Source organism: Salvelinus alpinus, chromosome 22 (genome assembly GCF_045679555.1).
Source record: "Salvelinus alpinus chromosome 22, SLU_Salpinus.1, whole genome shotgun sequence".
Taxonomy (NCBI): domain Eukaryota; kingdom Metazoa; phylum Chordata; class Actinopteri; order Salmoniformes; family Salmonidae; genus Salvelinus; species Salvelinus alpinus.
In genome coordinates, this window is record NC_092107.1 from 1540729 (window position 1) to 1566452 (window position 25724).

A 25724-nucleotide genomic window follows, 5' to 3' on the forward strand; every position below is an offset into this window, starting at 1 on the left:
GGATGAGCTCTCTAAACTGGACCGTTTTATCTCCATCTCTTCATTCAAAGACTCAATCATGGACATTCTCACTGATAGTTGTGGCTGCTTCCCGTGATGTATTGCTGTCTCAACCTTCTTGCTTTTTGTGCTGTTGTCTGTGCCCAATATTGTTTGTACCATGTTTGTGCTGCTACCATGTTGTGTTGCTACCATGTTGTTGTCATGTTGTGTTGCTACCATGCTGTGTTTTCATGTGTTGCTGCTACGATATGTTGTTGTCTTAGGTCTCTCTTTATGTAGTGTTGTGGTGTCTCTCTTGTCGTGATGTGTGTTTTGTCCTATATTTTTATTCCCAGCCCCCATTCCGGCAGGAGGCCTTTAGCCTTCTGTTGGCCATCATTGTAAAAAATAATTTGTTGTTAACTGACTTGCCTAGTTAAATAAAGGTTCAATAAAATAATAATAAAAAAATCTAATAAAGACTCCTACCAACGGGACATCAAAAACGGTATTATCTTCTGTTTCACCGATTCGTGGCTGAAGGACGACATGGATAACATACAGCATTGGCAAGATAGAACAGCTGCATCCGAAAAGACAAGGGGTGATGACTGTGTCTATTTGTCAATAACAGCTGGTGCACAAAATCTAATATTAAGGAAGTCTCTAGGTTTTTAGAGTATCTCACATTATTTACCAATAGAGTTTTCATCTATATTCTTCGTAGCTGTTTATTTACCACCACAAACTGATGCTGGCACTAAGACCGCACTCAATGAGTTGTATACGGCCATAAGCAAACAAGAAAATGCTCATCCAGAGGCGGCTCTCCTAGTAGCCGGGGACTTTAATGTAGGGAAACTTAAATCCATTTTACCTAATTTCTACTGTGCAACCAAAGGGAAAAAAACTCTAGACCACCTTTACTCCACACACAGAGACGTGTACAAAGCTCTCCCTCGCCCTCCATTTGGCAAATCTGACCATAATTCTATCCCCCTGATTCCTGCTTACAAACAAAAACTAAAGCAGGAAGCACCAGTGACTCGGTCAATAAAGAAGTGGTCAGATGACGCAGATGCTAAGTTACAGGACTGTTTTGCTAGCACAGACTGCAATATGTTCTGGAATTCTTCCGATGGCATTGAGGAGTACACTACATCAGTCACTGGCTTCAGCAATAAGTGCATCGATGACGTTGTCCCCACAGTGACTGCACGTACATACCCCAACCAGAAGCCATGGATTACAGGCAACATCCGCAATGAGCTAAAGGGTAAAGCTACCGCTTTCAAGGACTCTAATCGGGACACTTATAAGAAATCCCGCTATGCCTTCTGACGAACCATCAAACAAACAAAGTGTCAATACAGGACTAAGATTGAATGCTACTACACCGGCTCCGACGCTCGTTGGATGTGGCAGGGCTTGCAAACTATTACAGACTACAAAGGGATGCACAGCCGAGAGCTGCCAAGTGACACGAGGCTACTAGATGAGCTAAATAACTTTTATGCGCACCTCGAGGCAAGCAACACTGAAGCATGCATGAGAGCACCAGCTGTTCCTGACGACTGTGTGATCAATGATCACACTCTCCATAGCCGATGTGAGTAAGACCTTTAAACAGGTCAATATTCACAAGGCCGCAGGGCCAGACGGATTACCAGGACATGTTCTCTGACCATTCGCTGACCAACTGGCAAGTGTCTTTTCATTTTCAACCTGTCTCGGACTGAGTCTGTAATACTAACATGTTTCAAGCAGACCACCATAGTCCCTGTGCCCAAGAACACCAAGGTAACCTGACTAAATTACTACCGACCCATAGCACTCAGGTCTGTAGTCATGAAGTGCTTTGAAAGGCTGGTCATAGCTCACATCAACACCATTATCCCAGAAACCCTAGTCCCAATCCAATTTTCATACCGCCCCAACAGATGACGCAATCTCTATTGCACTCAACACTGCCTTTTCCCACCTGGACAAAAGGAACACCTATGTGAGAATACTATTCATTGACTACAGCTCAGCGTTCAACACCATAGTGCCCTCAAAGCTCATCGATAAACTAAGGACCCTGGGACTAAACACCTTCCTCTGCAACTGGATCGTGGACTTCCTGACGGGCCGCCCCTAACTGGTAAGGGTAGGTAACAACACATCCGCCAAGCTGATCCTCAACACTGGGGCCCCTCAGGGGTGTGTACTTAGTCCCCTCCTGTACTCCCTGTTCACCCATGACTGCGTGGCCAAACACGACTCCAACACCATCATTAAGTTTGCTGATGACACGACAGTGGTAGGCCTGATCACGACAACGATGAGACGGCCTATAGGGAGGAGGTCAGAGAACTTGCAGTGTGGTGCCAGGACAACAACCTCTCCCTCAATGTGAGCAAGACAAAGTTGATGATCGTGGACTACAGGAAATGGCCTGCCTAACAGGCGATGGGGCTGTAGTGGAACGGGTCGAGAGTTTCAAGTTCCTTGGTGTCCACATCACCCACGAACTATCATGGTCCAAACACTCGAAGACAGTCGTGAAGAGTGCATGACAAAACATATTCCACCTCAGGAGACTGAAAAGATTTGGCATGGGTCCCCAGATCCTCAAAAGGTTCTACAGTTGCACCATCGAGAGCATCCTGACCGGTTGCATCACCGCCTGGTATGGAAACTGCTCGGCATCTGACCGTAAGGCGCTACAGAGTGTAGTGCGAACGGCCCAGTACATCACTGGGGCCAAGCTTCCTGCCATCCAGGAATAATACAATAAGAGGAAAGCCCATTAAATTGTCGGAGACTCCAGTCACCCAAGTCATAGACTGTTTTCTCTGCTACCGCACGGCAAGCGGTACCGGAATGCCAAGTCTAGGACCAAAAGGCTCCTCAACAGCTTCTACTCCCAAACCATAAGACTGCTGAACATTAATCAAATCGCCCCCGGACTATATACATTGACCCCCCCTCCCTTTTGTACGCTGCTGCTACTTGATGTTTATTATCTATGCATAGTCACTTCACCCCCACCTACATGTACAAATTACCTCAAATAACCTGTACGCCCTCACACTGACTCGGTACCGGTGCCCCCTGTATATAGCCTCGTTATTGTTATTCTTATTGTGTTACTTTTTATTATTACTTTTTATTTTAGTCTACTTGGTAAATATTTTCTTAACTCTTCTTGAACTGCACTGCTGGTTAAGGGCTTGTAAGCATTTCACGGTAAAGTCTACACTTGTTGTATTTCGGCGCATGTGACAGATAAAGTTTGATTTGATTTGACACAATCCTGTCTCGGAGCTCTACGGACAATTCCTTTGACCTCATGGCTTGGTTTTTGCTCTGACATACACTGTCAACTGTGGGACCTTATATAGACAGGTGTGTGCCTTTCCAAATCATGTCCAGTCAATTTAATTTACGACAGGTGGACTCCATTCAAGTTGAAGAAATAGCTCAAGGATGATCAATGGAAACAGGATGCACCTGAGCTCAACTTCAAGTCTCACAGCAAAGGGTCTGAATACTTATGTAAATGAGGTATATGTTGATTATTAATACATTTGCACAAAAAAAAACTAAAAAACAGGTTTTGCTTTGTCATTATGGGGTATTGTGTGTGGATTGATGAGGAATTGTTTTTATTTAATCAATTTTAGAATATGGCTGTAACATATCAAAATGTGGAAAATGTCAATGGGTCTGAATACTTTCCAAATGCACTGTATACACAAAAGTATGTGGGCACCCCTTCAAATTAGTGGATTCGGCTATGTCAGCCACACCCATGGCTGACAGAAGTATAAAATTGAGCACACAGCTATGCAATCTCAATAGACAAACATTGGCAGTAGAATGGCCTTACTGAAGAGCTTAGTTACTTTCAACATGGCACCGTCATAGGATACCACCTTGCCAAGTCAGTTCGTCAGATTTCAGCACAATAATATCGGGAGCTTCATGAAATTGGTTTCCATGTCCGAGCAGCCACAAACAAGCCTAAGATCACCATGCGCAATGCCAATCTTCGGCTGGAGTGGTGTAAAAAAAACAAAAAACGTGTAAAGTTCGCCACCATTGGATTCTGGAGCAGTGGTAACGGGTCTTCCGGAGTGATTAATCATGCTTCACCATCTGGCAGTTCAACGGATTAATCTGGGTTTGGCGGATGCTAGGAGAACGCTACCTGCCCCAATGTATAGTGCCAACTGTAAAGTTTGGTAGAGGAGTATAATGGTTTTGGGCTGGTTTTCATGGTTCAGGCTGGGCCTTTTAGTTTCAGTGAAGGGAAATGTTAACGCTACAGCATACAACAACATTCTAGACGATTCTGTGCTTCCAACATTGTGGCAACAGTTTGGGGAAGGCCCTTTCCTGTTTCAGCATGACAATGCCCCCGTGCACAAAGTGAGTCCATACAGAAATGGTTTGTCGAGATCGGTGTGGAAGAACTTGACTGGCCTGCACAGAGCCCTGACCTCAACCCCATCAAACACTTTTGGGATGAATTGGAACGCCGACTGCCAGCCAGGCCTAATCGCCCAACATCAGTGCCCGACCTCACTAATGTTCTTGTGGCTGAATGGAAGCAAGTACCCGCAGCAATGTTCCAACATCTAGTGGAAATCCTTCCCAGAAAAGTGGAGGCTGTTATAGCAGCAAAGGGGGACCAACTCCTTATGAATGCCAATGATTTTGGAATGAGATTTTCAACGAGCAGGTGTCACAAACACTACATGACTGAAAGTATGTACCATATAGGAGGAAAATAAATACCTGAGGGAGTGACAGGGGCCTTTGGCTCTTCTGCTACAAATAGCATCTCTGGAGGGGGTGCTATCTGAAATTACTTCTCATTTCCTGTTACTGGCTAATTAATCATTTGCAGACATGAAATCAAGATTTAAAGGATTATGGTCCACAAGCTAATATTGGGGCTGATTTAATAGTGTTACTTCAGTTTCGGTCATTTAAGAGTCATAAAGGTGGACTCAGGGACCATGTCTTGGTTATGATGTATGGTCTGAGACAGCTATGCTATGGCATATTAAAGAAATAGTTATGCTTAAGGTCTATTTTAAATGTCTTCCTGGGTCATACGCCTGCAATAAGTACATTTCCTTCAAGCTCTGTTTTGGTAATACTGGTAAGACAACCACATTTAGATTCAGTGTGACAGAAAATGTTGCTACTGAGTTTGAGTTTGAGTTGAGTTTATTTTATTTTTACAGGGACAGTGCACATTAACCAACGTTTCAGTAAAAGTGACGGTTTTAGCCAGCCGGCTAATTTTCAACCGCAGTCCCTGGGCAGGTTTGACACCTACTGATGCACCTAAAGTTAAAGTTTGAAATAAGTGAAAAACGAGTCAATACAAATGTAAGCCTTTAACTTGAGTTTTGGCCAGAGTAGTTGCTGCAGCTCTGTTTGATGTTCACACGTTCAGACTGCACATTAATTATTCTACATGGAACAGATTTAGAGTCTACTCTGAGAAAAAGCATTGAAAAGGCATCACACGGTCTAATAAACTGAATTAAACCCCCGTTTCTTTGGTTTCAAATCTCCCACCCTGTGTTTATGCAATTTACCACCCTGCACCAGGCTTAATCTTTAACAGCAAAGCAACCTGCTCGGTACCATTATTACACTTTAATATAGCCCTGCTCCTGCAACTCATCCAGAAAGCTAAAGCCAGGCGAGCTCATTGTGCTGCCAGTGCCACTTATATCAGGCCTGCTTCATGTGCTCCTCCTCCTCCTTACTCCCCCCTACCCATGAGCCAATGCAAATGACAGTAACAGCTTGGACGTGACAGTAATTGCAAGTGGTGCGAGCTCTGCTCCATGGCCAGGCATGAAGGCAGATGAAGGCCGGGAGGAGTGCTGCCAGGCCTCTTTGAGGACACTGTGTCTCCCGTATGCACGAGTAGACAGTGGAAAGAGAGGAGGCTCACAACCAGTTGCTCATCTGCCTGCAAGTCCCATGGTGCACTCCCACTCCCTCTATGTACTTAACGAAAGGAAAGCAGTAGGCTGGGCTCCTTCTTTCATGGTCTTGTTTACTCCATCACACAGTTGGACACCAATACTGCCTGGATGAGATATTGGCCATCTCATTGATCATAGCACCAATACACTGAACAGGCCATTCAACAACATTTAGAAGTAATAGCAGCTTTTCAACAATGAGGGTGAGGATAGTGAAATACATTCTTATTCAAAGCTGGCATACCACAAGTGCCATTATTAACTTGACTGAGGAACACATAACAAATCTTGTGTTGGGAAAACCACCTCTTTTTCATGTACAGTACATCAATGCAATAAGGCAATGTTTCACCACAGTTCCTTGATAGTAGTGCAACATTCTGGTTATATTAGCCAGTTGACTCTTTAATACTACTGAAACGATATCCATTAGATCTAAAAACATTATTCATAACCATTTACATACATATTCATACATGTAGTATTATGAAACTTTGAAAGGAAATATAAAAAATCTGTCCTACAGAGTTCGGGAGTTATATTAGTGGGGTTGAATGAGATTACAGAGATATCTATCATAACTGGCTATTACATGTCTCCATATCTTTGATCAGGGACTTCAGAAGAGTTTGGAGAACCGTCTCTGTTCCTGTTGGTGTCTGAGGGGAAGAATGAATCACGGATATCTCAGAGGAGTAGAAAGACAACAACCACATGATAAACAACAAACAGTCACCAATGCATCTGAAAAAGCCCACCAATGTCACGTTCCTGACCTGTTTTTCCCTTTTCTTGTATTTATTTAGTTGGTCAGGGCGTGAGTTGGGGTGGGTTGTCCATGTGTTATTTTTCTATGTCGGGTTGTTTGTGTTCGGCCGGGTATGATTCTCAATCAGAGGCAGCTGTAAATCGTTGTCCCTGATTGAGAATCATACTTAGGCAGCCGGGGTTCACGTGTGTGTTTGTGGGTGGTTGTATCTCGTGTCTGTATTCGTGCCACACGGGACTGTTTGTCGGTTCGTTTCTCTTTTGTCATTTTGTTTCGTTAGTGTTCCGTTTATTTTGTTAATAAATAATCATGGACACAAACCACTCCGCATATTGGTCTGATCCTTCTCGCCTCTCCTCCTCGTCCGAGGAAGAGGATTACGACGACCGTTACAACCAACATCTAAATGAGTCAGTGGTGGATCAGATCAGGCAGCTTCAGTGAGTCCGTTACGTTCTGCATGTGTTCACCATGACCAGATATTAAGCACTTGTGACTGAGTAAGAGGAAACAGCAAGAGGTCAAACTTATAATCCACTGAGCTCCCCCTGTGTCACTGTCACACAGCCATTGCGTCTGGTTTGGTGTTATGCTTTTCATGTGATTTGATGTACCTGAAAGCTCGCCTAAGATAGAGGCATATTCTAACCAATCACTTCACCACTAGGAATGTTCCTGAAATGACTCCATTTAATTTGCTATTCCTCAGATTCAGTGTGATACGGCTGGCATATGGTTTTAATTTGGTGGATGATTAGTGGACAGATAACAGGGATTGAGCCCAGCAGAGTGTGGATGTGTCCCAAATGGCAGCATATAGGGCACTGTAAAGTGAATATGGTGCAATTTGAGATAAAAAGAGTGTCTTGTCATCATGGCAGATCTGAACCCCCCTGAGTACACCTTGAGCCTCCCCTTTACAGCTTATTACTTAGCCTCGCACAGCCTCGCTCAGCCTCTCAATCTCGCTCAGCCTCGCTCAGCCTCTCATACTTGGTATTCCAGGAACCAGAGAGGGAAAGGCTCAGATTACTGTGAAGGGGAGAGATCTGACCACACAACATGAGATGGGAGGAGGAAAAGGAGGAGAGGAGGAGAGAACTGGGTCGCTGAGTCTTATCCTTTCTGCTTCATTTGCATTGGGAGTGTTTGAGGGATGATACCTCAACTTAACCTCTGCCATAGTCCTGCTTTGCTCGGATTCTTGATTAAACACTCATATTTACTACCTGCTTACAGAGCACTGACTGTAGGCTTAGATTCATGTGAGTAGAGATGAACTGGGAGTAGTTCTCTACCTGTTATGCATGTTATTATCACCTGCATCATCCCTGACAACTATTAAACTGCAGACAAAAGAACAGCTGCAAACAAAGATGTTAAACAAATATGAATGGACCAGAATGGCTTCATACAGACATTAATAAATTACTTTTATTTGACATGAAAGGATATTTCAGTAAAATATACATTCCTTGACAATGCCTAGTTAAAAATGGAAGCATTTCTTATAACACATACCCATCAGAAAGTCCTATGGTGCAAGGAAATATGCAGAGGCATCCATAAAGCATGGCTATTGCAGACGTTGCTTGTTAGCAGAAGGGACGGGTGTGTGTGTGTGGCAGGGTGTGAGTGTGTGTACAGGGTGGGGTGTGTGCACTAGCTAAGCTCAGCTCAGCTCACAAGCTGGCTAATTAGCATTGCCCTCTCATTCCCTTTGAGCAGGGGAGGACAAGTGGGAGACATCATATTTCTTTGTTAGAAGCATTGTGTGTCCCCTCTGACCACAGAAACCACAGGAGTTCTGACCACAGGGGGTCACAGAGTAGACAGCGTAATCCACCATCCCCACCAGCCCCCCGTGGGAATGGCCACCAGCTAGCTCTCCCTTCCCTTCCCTAACCAACGCCCTCAGCTCAGACAACACTACTGGCATCACATACACCTATTGGATCATCATTTACTTTAAGCAATAGTTACTGTGCAGTGACATTTTCAGGCTACATGTCTGGTCCCGACTCCAGTCAGAAGACAGATGTTATGGAGGAAACAGGTGCATATTGCAGAGCTCTTTGAAGCACACTCTGATCTCTGGCTGGTTGCACTCTGAAGACACAGCAGAGATGATTCAACTGGATCCTCTGGTGTACTACGGCTTTAATTAATAGGCTCATATTACATATTATTTAGACAGTAATAATTGCCTTCACATCTCTCCTATATTTGGGGTTTATTAGCAAAAAATGAGCCCTGGTCTATTTGGGCTTTGTCAAAGTAGCAGAACAGGCCATTTTAATAATTGGTCATGCACCGGTGGCCTTGATGGAAAAGTTAGTTGTTTTCGTGTGTGTGGTTTTTTTTGTAGCTGGAACAGCTGTTTCCCAACTATCAGTGATCTCCATAAGGCTGCCTCTGAAGGCCTGTGATGATGCACTCCCTCCCGAACAAAAGAGCTCGCTTCCGCACTGTGAAAAGTTGCCCCGGGTAAGGGAACAACAGACTGCAACTGTTCAAGTCAATTCGCAGTGGCTCGGAAAAGAAGGCGTGGGGAGGGTTGCAAACAGTCTGGGCTACTCACCAGATATCAAGCTCTGGTCTCCATGGCAGATATCACATGGGTATAGGCATCCCGTCTCTCTTGCAGTCAGTCAGTCACAGCTCTGAGATTAGAACGACACCCACTGGCATTAGAGAGAAACACCTAGAGGCCTGGGAACACAAGATACAATCTCTGGTTAAAACAGTGTTACATTGTAACTGAGGCTAAACTAAGTTGATGCTCAAGGCCATGGGAACTTTCCCTGGCTGGTTGAACACATTGTTTGAGGTTGCTCATCTGGCCACTCAATATTCTTAGAAAAAAAGACAGAACTGCCAAATATAAGCAATGAGACATTCATCATTTAATTGGCTGATATCTACTCCTTTTAAACTTGGCAGCTTTGGTGAGATATGAGCACTGATCTGATTGTAAGACAACGGAAAGAAAGAAACACAAACAGCAGGAAATATATGGGAGAAAAGTGAGTTGGAGACACAATGACTATGGCTGTGTATCCCATCATGAATATTTCATTGCATTATTGTAGCTGACGAAGAACAAAGTGTAAAGAGGGGCATTATGAAACATTTATCATGTTTTGACAAGAGCTTTGGAATCTATCTATCCCTGTGCTACAAAACACATCGGATTCTTCTTCTTTCCTGATGAAGTTTTTAAAAGAGAACAGAGGTGATTAACTTTATTGGCTTTATACCCATAAACTGTAGCAAATTTCCCCTTATGATAAATCACCAGACTCCACGAGAACATACACCTGTGCTGAAGACTAGTTTAGGATACCATTTTATTGCTAGAAACAAATAAAAAAACTTCAGAGGTATTGCCAAGTTCGTAAGTCTTCGGTTTTCTCACTTGTCTCTAAAATTTAAACCACCTACTGTACATAACATGTCCCAAGTCCGGCAGCAGAGGAGGTTGCATGCAATGCTACATAGATTACCATATTACTGTCATTCGTCTGCACAGAGCCCCTCATGCATGAAAACAGAATTCTCTACTCAGGTTTGCCATCTATTTGTATTTAGAATGGGGTTCGAGGGTTGTCCTCTCAAGCTATAATTTCATCCAATGAAGTATTTATGATGGAAGCTTTTTGTTAGTGTTAAGTTCAGTCCCACCTTCTGTAATCCAATTCCACTTAGAGACTTTGCATCACATAGGAGAGAAGGTTACAAGGAAACAATGGAAGACTGACTGTGGGTGCCCGCAAATGACCTTATCTGTCATTATTGAGCAAGCAATTAGTACAGTAAACAATCGGAGGGTGATAATTCATAATCATACCCTCATGCATATTATCTATTATATTATCTGCATCTGGCAGCCATTGTTTCAAGTCTGTCTTCTAATCTACAGCTTACTTATCCTGTGTAACATTACAGGGGTGTGACAAGTACAGTACTTGACTGGTGTATGAAGTTGACATTTTGTTTTCTAACATGTCCTTGGATTTTCCACAATGGGCTCAACAACAGATTTCCCTGTTTTATCGCTGTCTCTCAGCCACCCCATCACCTGGCTCACACTGATAAGTCCTGTAGGGTCAGGTAAAGACAAGCCCTCCTGTCTGACTTTCTCTCCATTCACCCTCTCCTAGTCTCCTTCACTATATCAAAGCAATTCCTTTTTCATCCTTCAGATGTTCACCTTCCTTCCACACCTCCTATGAAGTAGAAAGATAAATAATCCTTCAATGGTGGGCTACGTTTGGCCAATGGACAGATTCTGTCAAGTAATTACCCATCACTGTGCTTCTTCTCCTTTGGACTGAGACAGTCAGATGTTAGAAAGGCAGTCCTTTCCCTTTTTTCTCCTCATCTGCCAACCCTCCTACTAAGAGTGCTGTGGACTTCTCTCACACTGTTACGTTCTGTCCATCAACCACTCTGAACCATGTATTGGAGTGTCGTGGAAACAGGGACAGACAGTTCAGATCAGAATATGAACAGATGAGGAAGCATCACTTCACCGACCACACTCGGTCTCGGTCTCTGACCACATAACATCTCGTTATTTGTTATTTTATTTTATTGTATTACTTTTTATTTTTGACTTTATTTATTTAGTAAATATTTTCTTAACTCTGTATCTTGAACTGCATTATTGGTTAAGGGCTCGTAAGTAACCATTACACGGTAAAGTCTACACCTGTTGTATTCGGCACATGTGACAAATAACATTTGATGTGATTTGAGTTTTGCACTGTCTATTATCCTGATCAGGAAATCTTTAAGCCAACTTTTAAAACTTTAAAAAGGATTTAGGCTTAATGTAAATAATGTAAAATATGCTGTATGTTGATGATTCATTTATTTGCATAACAATGGGTATGCTTCATCCAAACAAACCCTGCTGAAAGGCATCTATACTACAATTGGGAAATCTACATATACAATAAAGGCCTGTCTTAGTTATTCTGCCTCACAGTAGCTCCTGCTTCCGTTTCTGGCAGAGAGAAAACAGACAAACTGTTGGGATGACAGTGGATTTTAATCCACTGGGATATTGTCTCTTCCTAAAGAAGGTAAAACTAAAAGGCCTCAGGTGATAGTCTGTCAGATCCTGCCGATCTCATTTAAGGACAAAAAAAATGCTTTCAAGCCCAAATCAATTATAGATATTTTTACCAAATACATACTGTACATAGCCTACACACTGTAGGGAGCCTATATTCTCCATCTCTCTAAACTACACCATCCAGGTATCGACAGAACAACCCCTTAGCTTGCCATGAGGTAAAATAGGACCCTGGCCTCATATAGTCTTTCATGATATGGGAAATCAATTTCTAAATAACCAAGTGAGGCACATTCTGTGTATTCATCACAGAATTTAATTATTCTTCAATTGCCTCGGTGGGGTAAAAGGTCAGATTTTGGTGTCAGATTGGTTCTACCAATCTGTCAGAACATTCTACCACAAGTCAAGTGACGTGAGTAGTCGAAGATGCTAGCTTGCAAGAGCGAGGGCAACGAGCCGCAGCAGCGAGTGTCAGCAGCGAGAGCAAGGCTGCATTGGAATCTGTTGACGAGCAAGTTGATGAGCAACATACTGAAGTAAGAGAAATTGACACTGTTCCTGTTCTCCGTCATGGATAGGCTTAGTCCTCCTACTCTTATGCTGAAAAAATATATATATATATTTTTTTAAGGAAAACAATTTTTGGGGAAAGAAATGTGTGTTATTGAAAATTGCATGTTATGCAGGTTGAGTAAACAAATGTGATGTGACATGTGTAGTTACATAGAAAAGTAGTTTTCTTTTAAAGGAAAGAAGATGTGTTGTTATGTGTTAATAACATTTAGACTACGTTACCCAGCAGGCTATGCGGGCGCGGGAGATGGTTAAAGAATGCCTTGCATGTCTAAACATGGAGTTTCTAGCTGAAGTATATGTTCATTAAAAGTAGTTAAACCTACGCCCCGGTTTGTCATTATATAAGGAACAAACATAACAGTGAGAATGTCATATTTTAGCAGGTGTGTCCCTCCTCACCTGCCCCTAACTGCCTGAAATGAAGACAAGCAATAAAGCAGCAGCTCCAGCTGTAACAAGCTCCTGAAAGGACGGGTCAGGATGACTCAGCACTGGACACAATGAGCCATTTGATCAGGGAACAGTGGGAATGGTATAGAGTGACAGATAGTTGTAGCAAAGATAAAGTCAAGCTTAACCACAATGTAACAATAACACCTTTTTCCAAGGGGCAGCTACTACTTGTTCAGGCTTTAATACTTTACTGTACAGAACTTTGAATTAATGCAGTGGTGTAAAGTACAAATACTTTAAAGTACTACTTAAGTAGTTTTCTGGGGTATCCGTAATTTACTATTTATATTTTTAAGAACTTTTACTTCACTATATTCCAAATGAAAATAATGTACTTTTTACTCCATACATTTTCTCTGACACCCAAAAGTACTCATTACATTTTGAATGTTTAGCAGGACAGGAAAATGGCCCAATTCACACACTTATCAAGATAACATTCTTGGTCATCCCTACTGCCTCTGATCTAGCGGACTCACTAAACACAAATGTGTCATTTGTAAAGTATGTCTGAGTGTGCCTATGGGTATCCGTAAATTAAAACATTTAAAATTAAATTGTACTGTCTGGTTTGCTCAGTATAAGGAATTTGAAATGATTTATAGTTTTACTTTTGATAATTAAGTATATTTAAGCAATTACATTTACTTTTGGTACTTAAGTATATTTAAAACAAAATACTTTTAGACTTTTAATCAAGAAATATTTTACTGGGTGACTTTCACTTGAGTCATTTCCTATTAAGGTAATCTTTACTTTTACTTAAGTATGACATACAGTGCATTCGGAAAGTACTCCTTCACTTTTTCAATTTTTAAAAAAACTTTACAGCCTTATTCTAAATGTATTCAATCTTTTTTTTCACTCATGAATCTACACACAATAGCCTGTAATGACAAAGCAAAAACTGCTTTTTAGAAATGTTTAGAAATGTATTCAAAATTAAAAACTGAAATATCACATTTACATAAGTATTCAGACCCTTTAATCAGTACTGTGTTGAAGCACCTTTGGCAAAGATTACAGACTCAAGTCTTCTTAGGAATGACGCTACAGGCTTGTCACACCTGTATTTGGGGAGTTTCTCCCATTTTTCTCTGCAGATCCTCTCAAGCTCTGTCAGGTTGGATGGGTAGCATCGTAGCACAGCAATTTTCAGGTTTCTCCAGAGACGTTCGATCAGGTTCAAGTTCTGGGCTCTGGCTGGGCCACTCAAGGACATTCAGAGACTTGTAGCCACTCCTGCGTTGTCTTGGCTGTGTGCTTAGGGTTGGTTTCCTGTTGGAAGGTGAACCTTCGCTCTGGAGGAGGTCTTCATCAAGGGTCTTTCTGTACTTTGCTCCGTTCATCTGTCCATGATCCTGACTAGTCTCCCAGTCCCTGCCACTGAAAAACATCCCCACAGCATGATACTGCCACCTCCATGCTTCACCGTAGGGATGGTGCCAGGTTTCCTCCAGACGTGACGTTTGGCATTCAGGCCAAAGAGTTCGATCTTGGTTTCATCAGACCAGAGAATCTTGTTTCTCGTGGTCAGAGTCTTTAGGTGCCTTTTGGCAAACTCCAAGCAGGCTGTCATGTGCCTTTTACTGAGGAATGCCACTCTAACCTTCCCCGGATCTGTGCCACAACACAATCCTGTCTCGGAGCTCTACAGACAACTCCTTCAACCTCATGGCTTGGTTTTTGTTCTGACATGAACTGTCAACTGTGAAACCTTATGGGTGTGTGCCTTTCCAAATAATGTCCAATCAATTGATTTTACCATAGGTGGACTCCAATCAAGTTGTAGAAACATATCAAGGATGATCAATGGAAACAGGATGCACCTGAGCTCAATTTCGAGTCTCATAGAAAAGGGTCTGAATACCTATGTAAATACATTTTTATATATATATACATTTGCAGCATTTGCATTTCCAGGTCAGCGGAGTCAATCACCACCTTCCGGAGACACCTGAAACCCCACCTCTTTAAGGAATACCTAGGATAGGATAAAGTAATCCTTCTAACCCCCCCCCCTTAAAAGAGTTAGATGCACTATTGTAAAGTGGTTGTTCCACTGGATATCATAAGGTGAATGCACCAATTTGTAAGTCGCTCTGGATAAGAGCGTCTGCTAAATGACTTAAATGTAAATGTAAATGTAAATTTGCAAACATTTTTAAAAACCACATTTTCCTTTGTCATTATGGGGTATTGTGTATAGATTGATGAGAAAAAGAAATAATTGTATTAATTTTAGAATAAGGCTGTAACGTAACAACATGTGGAAAAAGTCAAGGGGTCTGTATAATTTCCGAATGCACTGTATGGGCACTTTTTCCACCACTGGATTAACGTTGGGACATCGCAGCATCAGAAACACAGGCAGGACATCAATCAAATTAAGGATTCAATGATTTTCTGCAACATAATATGACCTCTATCAAATTTGTATTGCGTCTAACAAATAGGTTGTTAGTAACATTAATGCTCCCAATCTGTCAGGATTACGAGAGGATGCCACTGAAATTAATCTGTTTAGATACTTGAAATCTGTTTCAAAGTCAGTCCCTCTCATTTGAAGTTAATTACCTTATTCCATGGCAGGCACGATCATGTCTTCCTGACGACTTACAAAGTGCTAAGTGTTTGATGTCATACAGAATGCTTAGTGTAAGCTGGAAGACAAACAACCTCCGACCAGTAATGATTACTGAGGCCAAGCAGCCATTTTGGGTAGATGTTGTGCTGATAATCCACTATAGTTCCCCTCTAATGAGTCCCAATATGTATCTCAGAGGGGCATGGTGGTTGTCAGCCCAATCTTTATTTGAGGTGGGACTAGAATATGTTTTCGTCTGAAATTGCTTTTAGGTGCAGTTTGATTGGTTAATAGCTTTTTGTATTAGCCTTGACCAACCTTTGACATTAAAGGTCAAGTTAAAGCTAACGGCCAATGTGCTAGCCAATCAATAGCCATGAATCTGGTGCAGGGCCAGGGTTAAGAGCCCTTAAAGGAGGAAAGGAATTTTATAAAGTGCATCTCAATGACAATTTGGATTCTTAGTTATGGTTATATTGAGTTTAAATCGAAACTGTGCTATACTTGTGTATATGTGTGTGTCAGATTTGGCACACACAGAGAATGATGCCTGCTCTTCTTAATTTGAGTAGGTTTTGCATTTCTGGCCCTGGTGCCCTTGGAAGACTCCAGAGAATGATTCAAGCAGGCATCAGCGATAGTTCTGCCAAAATCTTGTATACCTCTGCCAGTAGGGCATAGCTTGCATCCAACACAAACAGCCCAGCATTGAAACAATCCGAAGCAGCTGTTTAAATCATCTAATGAATCGTTACAGTAAATTAACTTCTCTGGGATATGTGGGACTCTAACGTCCCACTTGGCCAAAAGCCAGTAAAAATGCAGAGCGCTAAAATCAAATAAATTACTATAAAAATCTAACTTTCATGAAATCACACATGAAAGACACCAAATTAAAGCTACACTTGTTGTGAATCCAGCCAACATGTCTGATTTCAAAAAGGATTTACGGCAAAAGCACACCTTGCGATTATGTTAGGTCAGTACATAGCCACAGAAAAACACAGCCATTTTTCCAGCCAAAGTGAGGAGTAACAAAAAGCAGAAATAGAGATAAAAATGTATCACTAACCTTTGATGATCTTCATCAGATGACACTCATAGGACTTCAATGTTACACAATACATGTATGTTTTGTTCGGTAAAGTTCATATTTATATCCAAAAATCTGAGTTTAGGCGGGACGCTACTGTCTCACTTGGCCAAAAGCCAGAGAAAATGCAGAGCGCTTTCATTAAATCACACATGAAAGATACCAAATTCAAGCTACACTGGTTGTGAATCCAGGCAACATGTCAGAATTCAAAAATACTTTTGTAATACAACTTTAGGTATTTTTTAAATGTAAATAATCGATAAAATTGAAGATGGGATGATCTGTGTTCAATACAGGATTAAAACAAACTGTAGCTAGCTTTCTGGTCACGCGCCTCTAACTAACAGTACACTTCCAGTGACCCTCGTTCAAGATGGCCGTACTTCTTCATTACACAAAGGAAAAAACCTCAACCAATTTCTAAAGACTGTTGACATCCAGTGGAAGCGGTAGGAACTGTAAGAATGTCAATTAGAATTCTGTATTCCCAATGAAAATCCATTGAAAAGAGAGTGACCTCAAACAAAACAAAAAAATCTGAATGGTTTCTCCTGTTATACTCACAGACATTATTCAAACAGTTTTAGAAACTTCAGAGTGTTTTCTATCCAAATCTACTAATAATATGCATATCTTATCTTCTGGGGATGAGTAGCTGGCAGTTGAATTTGGGTATGCTTTTCATCCAAACGTGAAAATGCTGCCCCCTATCCTAGAGAAGTTTTAACATAATATCAACTAGTTTAGGTGCAATTTAGACATGTTCACCAGTTTATTCTGAGAGATATGAGGGTAAAGGAGTTTTTTGGGGGGGGAAATTCTCAATTGAGCAGATGAGTTCAAATAAATGACCTCATAGTTTAGATGTTCCTTTGCAAATATTTAAGAGTGTTCTCTTGATGTCTCTGAGGAGTATTGTTTTGGCCTGTCTACCAAATTACTCTTTCCCCCAGTTTACAGTATGATTATCCCCGGGGCAACACGCTGTCCTTCCGTATGAAAATCAAGCTACATTTTCATGTAAGAACAAATTGCTTGAGCGGATTATATTTCACATTTACCTAATTCCCACAAGATGCTTTTGTAATTTTCTACAGATTATGTGTGTAATCTTTTCCACAGGCAGGTCTTTGAATGTTAAACGCAGGCTGTGGTTAGTTCTACCAGTATCACAGTAATACCTGGCATATTGTGATTTGCAGGGAGATGCTCTTGCCAGATCAATAGAACAAAAAAAGCATCTGAGGCATCTTGACATTTCAAACAAAATCGCAGGCCCTTAATTGGGTTTTCTCGGATCATTAGCGGAAAGACATTACAGGGGATTGTTAAACCACCAGAGGTACATGTGCTTGTGATTACATGCACAGATGTCAGAGAAAACGTGCTCCAAATACATCTGTTATGCTTCTGCAATAGTACCACAAGGTAGGCTACTTAGTTGTTCCTAGTAAATACCACTGCACCGCATGAACCCTAACTAATATACTGTAGGTACTGAATTGGTCAAAATGGAGGTTTATTGTCCCCTCTCACAAAGAAATGTAGGGCCTCCTGGTTTGATATTAACATTCACATCACATTCCACCAACTCAGCAGAAATGTGCCAAACACCATAAATGCAAAATTGGTCAGGACGAAGAGTGGTATGAAATTTGATTTATTGTACAATTCTCATTTTCATGGCCCGATGAATGAACGCGTGAGTCAATAAGAAGAATCAGAGGAGATCACCCAGAAAGAGGGAACCTTTTGTCATAAAGTACAGTCTTCTGTGATGTCCTCTGAGGCTTTATAATCTGGATTGTTGTCTGGATGTGTGGTCGGTTGCATCAGCATGCTTTCTGATCACAGTAATTGTATCAGACTTTCATATTCAATGCAGATATAATACTGTAAATTGGGGCAGTTCCTGTACGGTAGGATAAGCTTTTACGACTCCCTTGCTTGGCCAATTGAGCTTTAACCTGAGGACGCAGCTATGCTCTATGATACTTAGGTGATTTTGTGGTTCAGTGACTCCTTATAATCATATGGCGTGGCACTTCTATTTCCAGGAACATTTATTTGTTACGGAGGGCTAATACATGCAACACAATTTAACCTGCGTCCATTTATTTTCTAATAATTTCATCAAGTGTAATATTATACAGTCCCTATAGTATAGCAGCCTATACTTTTAACTCCATCTTGTTTTTGGTCTTACACTCTACAGACTATGGTATACCTGCACTCCATAACATGGGATTTATTTTACACACTGACAAAGGAATGGATTTCCTATCAACATTTAAATTAGGGTTTTCTTCATAAAAAGCTGTTGTGCTTTTTATGTTGCAAAAAGACATTGCCCCATGTTCACAAATTCATATATGGAGATTACCTGGATTAGTGAGACAACTATTAGCATTGACATAGTGTCGAACATATCCTGTTACATACCATCCTGAAGGGGTGAAAAAAGCTTCAGTTGACACCATCCCTGGTTAATCCCCTGGCAGGTATCAATGAAACAGAATGTTGAGTCCCAGGCAGCTCACAGACGACCAGACTGGTTGAGTGGGAAAGAAATGACTTTCAGTGTCTCTACATAAGGACATGCTATTTAAAGATGTTCCCCTCCACAGTAATCCTTCATAGTACTCCTTTACTGAACACTGTACTCTAACACAGAGCCTCCATCATAGCCCCAGCATTGCCAAATGAATGTGACAACTTCTGTAAACAAGGGCAGAGACTATCGACGAACCCTCCTTGCTAATGAAGCCAGATAAATCTCCCTGCTCTGCTCCCCGAGTCTCTGTGTGTAAACAATGTTAGAGCTGCTCCTGTGCTCTGTCAGACCTGTCACACTGACAGCCTGTGCTACTGCTCAAGACTAAATCATATGCACAACACCAACCAACCTAAGACAAGCTGGGTGCCGCTGCTGGGAAAACACAACAGCTTATCATTTCCTATCCTCATTGAAAAGGCAAAAAGAAAAGTCTGTTGCTGCTCTAGAATATTCATGGTTTGTGTAATTTGAAGTCCTGCACTTCTATATTTATAGAATTTTTTCAAAACACATTGGTTTTGTGTCTGTCAAGACAAGAAGAAGGATGAACACAGAAGAGATCAGAGTCTGCTCACTCCGATCCGATAATTAGCAATACACCAAAGCAGGAATAAAGGCAGCTAATCTTAAAAGTAGAAAGTAGAGCTAGCGACAATCTGATTTCCCCTTTATCTGCTTGTTTTCCTCCCAAACACTAGCTCACAAACTGGCACAGGATCAGGAAGGTTCTTTAGCAGCCGTATTACCTGTCTACAAGTTCGCAATCCAAAACTAATATGGTTTCTTTTTTTCCCACAATTGAATCTCTCTCAGTTAAACTCCTCTAGCTTCCCATTTGACAAAGCTAGCTACACAACATGTGACATAAATATGAGATAGACGTCACATAAAAATTCACCATTACTGTAATTATTGGCACAACATGGTTTATGTGGCTCATATATAATGCAAGTACCTTCCCCAAAACAAAGTAAAAAAACAAAAACAGATCCCCAGCACCCTCAGCGCTAACCCCCTGCCACTGAGAATTAATAATACAGTTCAAGACGCATTGGAAACTAGAATGAGTCCCCTAAGTGCCCATGTGGTCTAATTTGTCTGAGTAAAATTGAAATCACTGCTTAAATCTTACAGTGAAAAACTAACTTTGAAGATGTTGCAGTTCTCTGAGTTTAATTGGGTAGTAGCTTTCATGCACTTGACAGTCATTTCAAATTCCATTTTACTTCAACCCCCAACAAAATTCCCTAAGATGTTATTGAAACAGAGGTGTCGGTTTAAGTGCCAAAAAAAGCAAAAAAAAATGTACAATACATTTTGTTTTCTTTCATAGCTCAGATTGTATAAAAGTGTCACGCCCTGACCGAAGATTGCTTTGTATGTTTCTATTTTTAGTTTGGTCAGGGTGTGATGTGGGTGGGTATTCTATGTTGTAGGTCTAGGTTTTCTATTTCTATGTGTTTGGCCTGGTATGGTTCTCAATCAGAGGCAGCTGTCTATCGTTGTCTCTGATTGAGAGCCACACTTAGGTAGCCTGTTTTCCGACGTTTGTTTGTGGGTGGTTATTTTCTGGTTAGTGTTTGTTGCACCTGTCAGAACTGTTCGTTTCGTTGGTCGTTTTGTTGTTTTTGTTCGTGTATTCATATTGATTAAAAGTATTATGGATACGTACCACGCTGCACTTTGGTCCTCCTCTCCTTCAGCCCGCGACGATCGTTACAAAAAGGTTGAAAACTTGGGCAGAGTTTAAAGTCTTACTACCACTGTACATGTTCCGTAGATGCAGCTGAGGCTTTCTACAGTACACCATATTATCCATTGTTTTTAGGTAACATAGAGTACAAGTGAGCATCCTGTTTATAAGAATTCATCCAGTAGTATCATCCCTCCTGATCCTATGCACTCAAGCACACTTATCTGTGAATGTATTATTGATATAGCTGGGCGATAACACTACACTGAGGTCTTACAGATCCATCTCGCTCAGAAAGGACGGAGCATCTCAGTAGGGAGCCTCAGTCTAAGTCCTCCATGTACACTTCAACAGCGGTAAACATATGTACCAGAGAGTGTGAAGTGGAACAAGTCACCTCCAGGAGGGTACAGTGGGCCTTTATGAAATGTTAAAGTGGGCCTCAAATATGCTCATTGTTTCTCGTGATCGTATAATACAGGAGGGCAGCTATAGAACATGTATTTTACTCTTTATCAAGCCTTCAGAGATTCCCTCCAACAGTGATGGAAAAATAAGAGCTTCATCAGAATGAAATGGGTTATGTCAAGTATCCAGAACAGATGTGGATGTTTTGGGGGTTATAATGTGTTTGCACCAGAGCCTCTGCACTTGATGGAAAGTGAAAGACTTGACAAGCTGTTTCATTCTCGTACTTTATGTGACTTGACATGCATATTTTCTCAGATTTTAACAACTGTTATCCCTATGTGATTTGGATAGTGAGGAAATATACACTCAGGGGCCAGTTTATTAGGTACACTCATCTAGTACAGGGTCGGAACCCCTTTGCCACAGAACAGCCTGAATTCTTTGGGGAATGGTTTCTACAAGGTATGGCGTTCAAACTTTGCTCAATTGGTATCAAGGGACATAACGTGTGACAGGAAAACATTCCCCACACTATTGTAACGTTCACCCTGTTTCACAGCAATAACATCTTCATAAAACACTTTCAAACTATAGAAAACTGAAAAGAACTAAGTTACAGAGAAACTGAAGCTTTAGAATTTCTTAGTACTCCTTAAGTATGTAAATGGATCAAAAATAATCACCCAGAAATATTATAGTACAAACTCTAAATTATATTGTACAACGTTCAGGCCCAGACAACAAAAACAATGAGTCCATAACTTTTCACAATGAGTCCGTAACTAAAACACCCAATAATTGTCCGTTCATCCGTTCACCCAAATCCGAAAGAAATCTGATCCATCCATGACACGGTGATAAGAGCCAAAACTCAAAGTCATAAAACTCCAACAAAAAAACAAACTTCCACAGCCTTAAAAAAAGTAAAGAAATATCGGCGTGGCAACAAAAACAACACGGAACAAAGATTGAGCTCATCGCGACGTAAGTGATCCTCCTTCGCACCGATGACTTCAATCGTTCAACAACTGCCCGTAAAATCCAAGGGGATTTCGGGTATACTCCACTGGTTAGAGATGCGCGTTGGAACAGGTACACATAACACGTATTCCAGACACATATCAGCGATCTAAACCAACACTTTAAATAACAATTTCTCTACAAATGATCCTTGCAAACCTAGGTCCCAAACAGACTCCTCAGGAGCGGCATTACTCTCCTTTTCCCTGGTGAAAAACGAATTATCACCCCTTTTCTCCCATACAGCATTGACAGAGCATTCAATGGAAAAAAACTACATAAAGTTCACAAATATTAGACCTTACATACCCTTAGTGTCAGTTCACGTTTGTCTCCTTTGTAAGTGCCTACAGTGTGTGTAAAATGTGTTACACCATTACACCATCGCAACCAGCCCGTACCGCTGACACCAGGCAGGAGGATGGGACCATGGACTCATGCTGCTTATTCCAAATCCTGTCAGGAACCGGATTCGTCAGAGGAGGCGATGTTTTTCCACTCCTCAATTGTCCAGTCTTGTTTTTAATTGATGGGAATGGAACCCGGTGTGGTCATCTGCTGCAATAGCCCATCCGTGACAAGGACCGACGAGTTATGCATTCCAAGACACTGTTCTCCACACCACTGTTGTACTGCATCGTTATTTGCCTCTTTGTGGCCCGCCTGTTAGCTTGTACGATTCTTGCCATTCTCCTTTGACCTCTCTCATCAACGAGCTGTTTTTGCCGACAGGACTGCCGCTGACTGGATGCTTTTTGTTTGTTGCACCATTCTCGGTAAACCCTAGACACTGTTGTGCATGAAAAGTCCAGGAGGCCAGTTGCTTCTGAGGAACTGGAACGCCTGACACCGATGATCATACCACTCTCAAAGTCGCTTAGGTCACTTGTTTTGCCCATTCTAATGTTCAATCGAACAGTAACTGAATGCCTCGATGCCTGTCTGCCTGCTTTATATAGCAAGCCACGGCCACGTGTTTGTAGGAGCGAACCATTTTCACGATCAGGGTGGTGAACCTAATAAACTGGCCACTGAGTGTATAACCAATAGTAATGGGTTAGAATTACTAAGCACATTTGACAGTATCCAATCTGACTTCTCTTGGCATGCTTAACATTGAAATTGGAGAACTGCTAGTCCCACACCATCAAGCTGCTCCAATGCATTTGTAAAGAGTCTCAATGTACCCGTGCGTGTAGACTGGAATAGCCTGACTTCAACCTTACACTTCACTGGCTTCCTAGAGAGTACGCTACATGGCGTATATGATAGTAAGCTGAGCTTATTCCCCAGAGTTTGCCCCCACTATCGGTACCTCACAGATTTGATTCTTCCTCACAGTCCGACACAAGTACTCCATTCCACTCAGAAGTTTCAGGCAATCTTTACTTTTGAGTGCCACAAAAGTCAACAGATGTCCCATGTTGGACCTTCCTATTATGAGGCAATCTAAGTGAGTTTGGCTGTGGGTCAAAGGGTAGTGTTGTTCACCACACAGTGAAACATGGGTACTGTGGAGGAGACTGAGCAACAGCTGGGGATGGTGCAGTAAACCACTGAGAGGATGTCACTTACAGTACAGCATTAATATGATTAATTGAAGTTAACATGCTTGGTTCCTCAAGCTTAAAACACTTGAAACCTGCCAAGCATATCTGACGACAGGTCAGTTCACTCCAATTTATTTGTCGAAAGGAGAGGACACGAGGTGACATGAGTACAGAGGGAATTTAATCAACCTGCTATCCAGATGCTTTAGTCAGGTTCTGCTCTACAAGCAGACTGTTTCAGCGTGAGATGCACATCTGAACATGGCCACTGGTGCATGGCTAATGACCAATACAGGAATCCTGCACATATTACCATGACAACTTTTAGCAGAAAACTGTTTTGGTTGTCAAGGGAAGTGCATATCAATGATTTAAATGTACACTATATGACTAATTGGTGGCGCTGTATTGAAGCCACCGAGCCTCCATCTTGGCACTTCCCCACCATTGTAAAACATTTTTGGGACGCTATAGAAAAGCATTTATTAATATCTACATTCGTTTTTGCCACACATGTACTACATTACAGACACCCTAATGCATACTTTAAAATGATATAATGTGAGCTAAAAAAAAATATATATATACAAATATTTTCCTTAAAGTACTATTTTATTTTTCTATTACTGATGTTACTGTCCCCACTACAACCAATAAATACTTAATACATGTAATGTTGTCCTTTAATTGAACTACTGTCAAATGAAATGTATTCCTATGGAGAACTTCTCCTACTGGGGAGTGCCAATATGGCCGACCGGTGGCTTCAAAGCCTCTCATTGGCCAATACATAGTATTAGCAATCCAGGGTTTATATACAGTGCCTTCAGAAAGTATTCATACCCCTTGACTTGTACATTTTGTTGTGTTAAAGCCTAAATTCAAAATGGATTCTAAAAAAAAATCTCACCCATCTACACACAATACCCCATAATGAGAAAGTCAAAACATGTTTTTAGAATTTTGTACAAATATATTAAAAATGTAATACAGAAATATATTGTTTACATAAGTATTCACACTCAATACATATTAGAATCACCTTTGGCAGCGATTACAGCTGTGAGTCTTTCTCTGTAAATCTCTTAAGCGCTTTGCACACCTGGATTGTGCAATATTTGCACGTTATTATTTTTACAATTCTTCAAGCTCTGTCAAGTTGGTTGTTGATCATTGCTAGACAGCGAGTCTTGCCATAGATTTTCAAGCTGATTTAAGTCAAAACTGTAACTACGCCACTCAGGAACATTCAATGTTGTCTTGGTAAGCTCCAGTGTATATTTTTTATTCATTTCTAACAATTTCTAAAAACATAATTCCACTTTGACATTATGGGGTATTGTGTGTAAGCCAGTGACACAAAATCTCAATTTAATCCAATAAAATCTGTCCATAACACAACAAAATGTGGAAAAAGTCAAGGGTTGTGAATACTTTCTGAAGGCACTGTACATCATTGGTGCATACAGATGTAGGATCTGCACAGCAGGAAATGCAAATGTGGAGTGTATTCAAGGTTTAAAAAGGCTTAAAACATTTGTAATTTCCACTTTAAAATGTCCATTATTTATAATCCACATAATAATTCACATTTCATGTTGCTGCAGGATTATTTTCCTGCTGTAGAAAACTGGCTCAAATTCAGACACAGACAAGGAGGGATCAGACACATTTTCAGATTGGATGCTCTCTGTTAAACACAATTTGCATTCCAGCTTTTGATGCATTTTTTGGTTGAGATTTCTCTGTAAATGTACATCAATGATGTAGCAGCAATTACCAATAATGCCGCTGAATGCTTGCCCCGTGGGGAAATGTGTGTGAAACACTGGGCTCCTTCCTCACCTTGGTCTTTTGGGAAAGGATTTAAGCAGTCAGATAGAGTCACAGTAGCAAAGTGATTAGAGGCAATATCGATCCATGTCTTTGAGTAACTTCTCTGTTC

At 41.2% G+C, this 25724-nt stretch overlaps 1 protein-coding gene across 4 annotated transcripts in view; it reads right to left on the reverse strand.

Moving 5' to 3' along the window:
* Nucleotides 1–25724, reverse strand: part of LOC139548753 (leucine-rich repeat and fibronectin type III domain-containing protein 1-like) — a 135743-nt gene that overhangs the window by 17018 nt on the left and 93001 nt on the right. For 3 of the 4 annotated variants that reach the window (XM_071358555.1, XM_071358554.1, XM_071358553.1), the window contains exon 3: nt 9332–9462. The gene's annotated coding sequence lies outside the window, so the exon portion shown is untranslated. Of the gene's footprint in view, nt 1–9331; nt 9463–18990; nt 19892–25724 lie in introns of those variants that run through there. The other variant, XM_071358556.1, reaches the window with a different exon arrangement.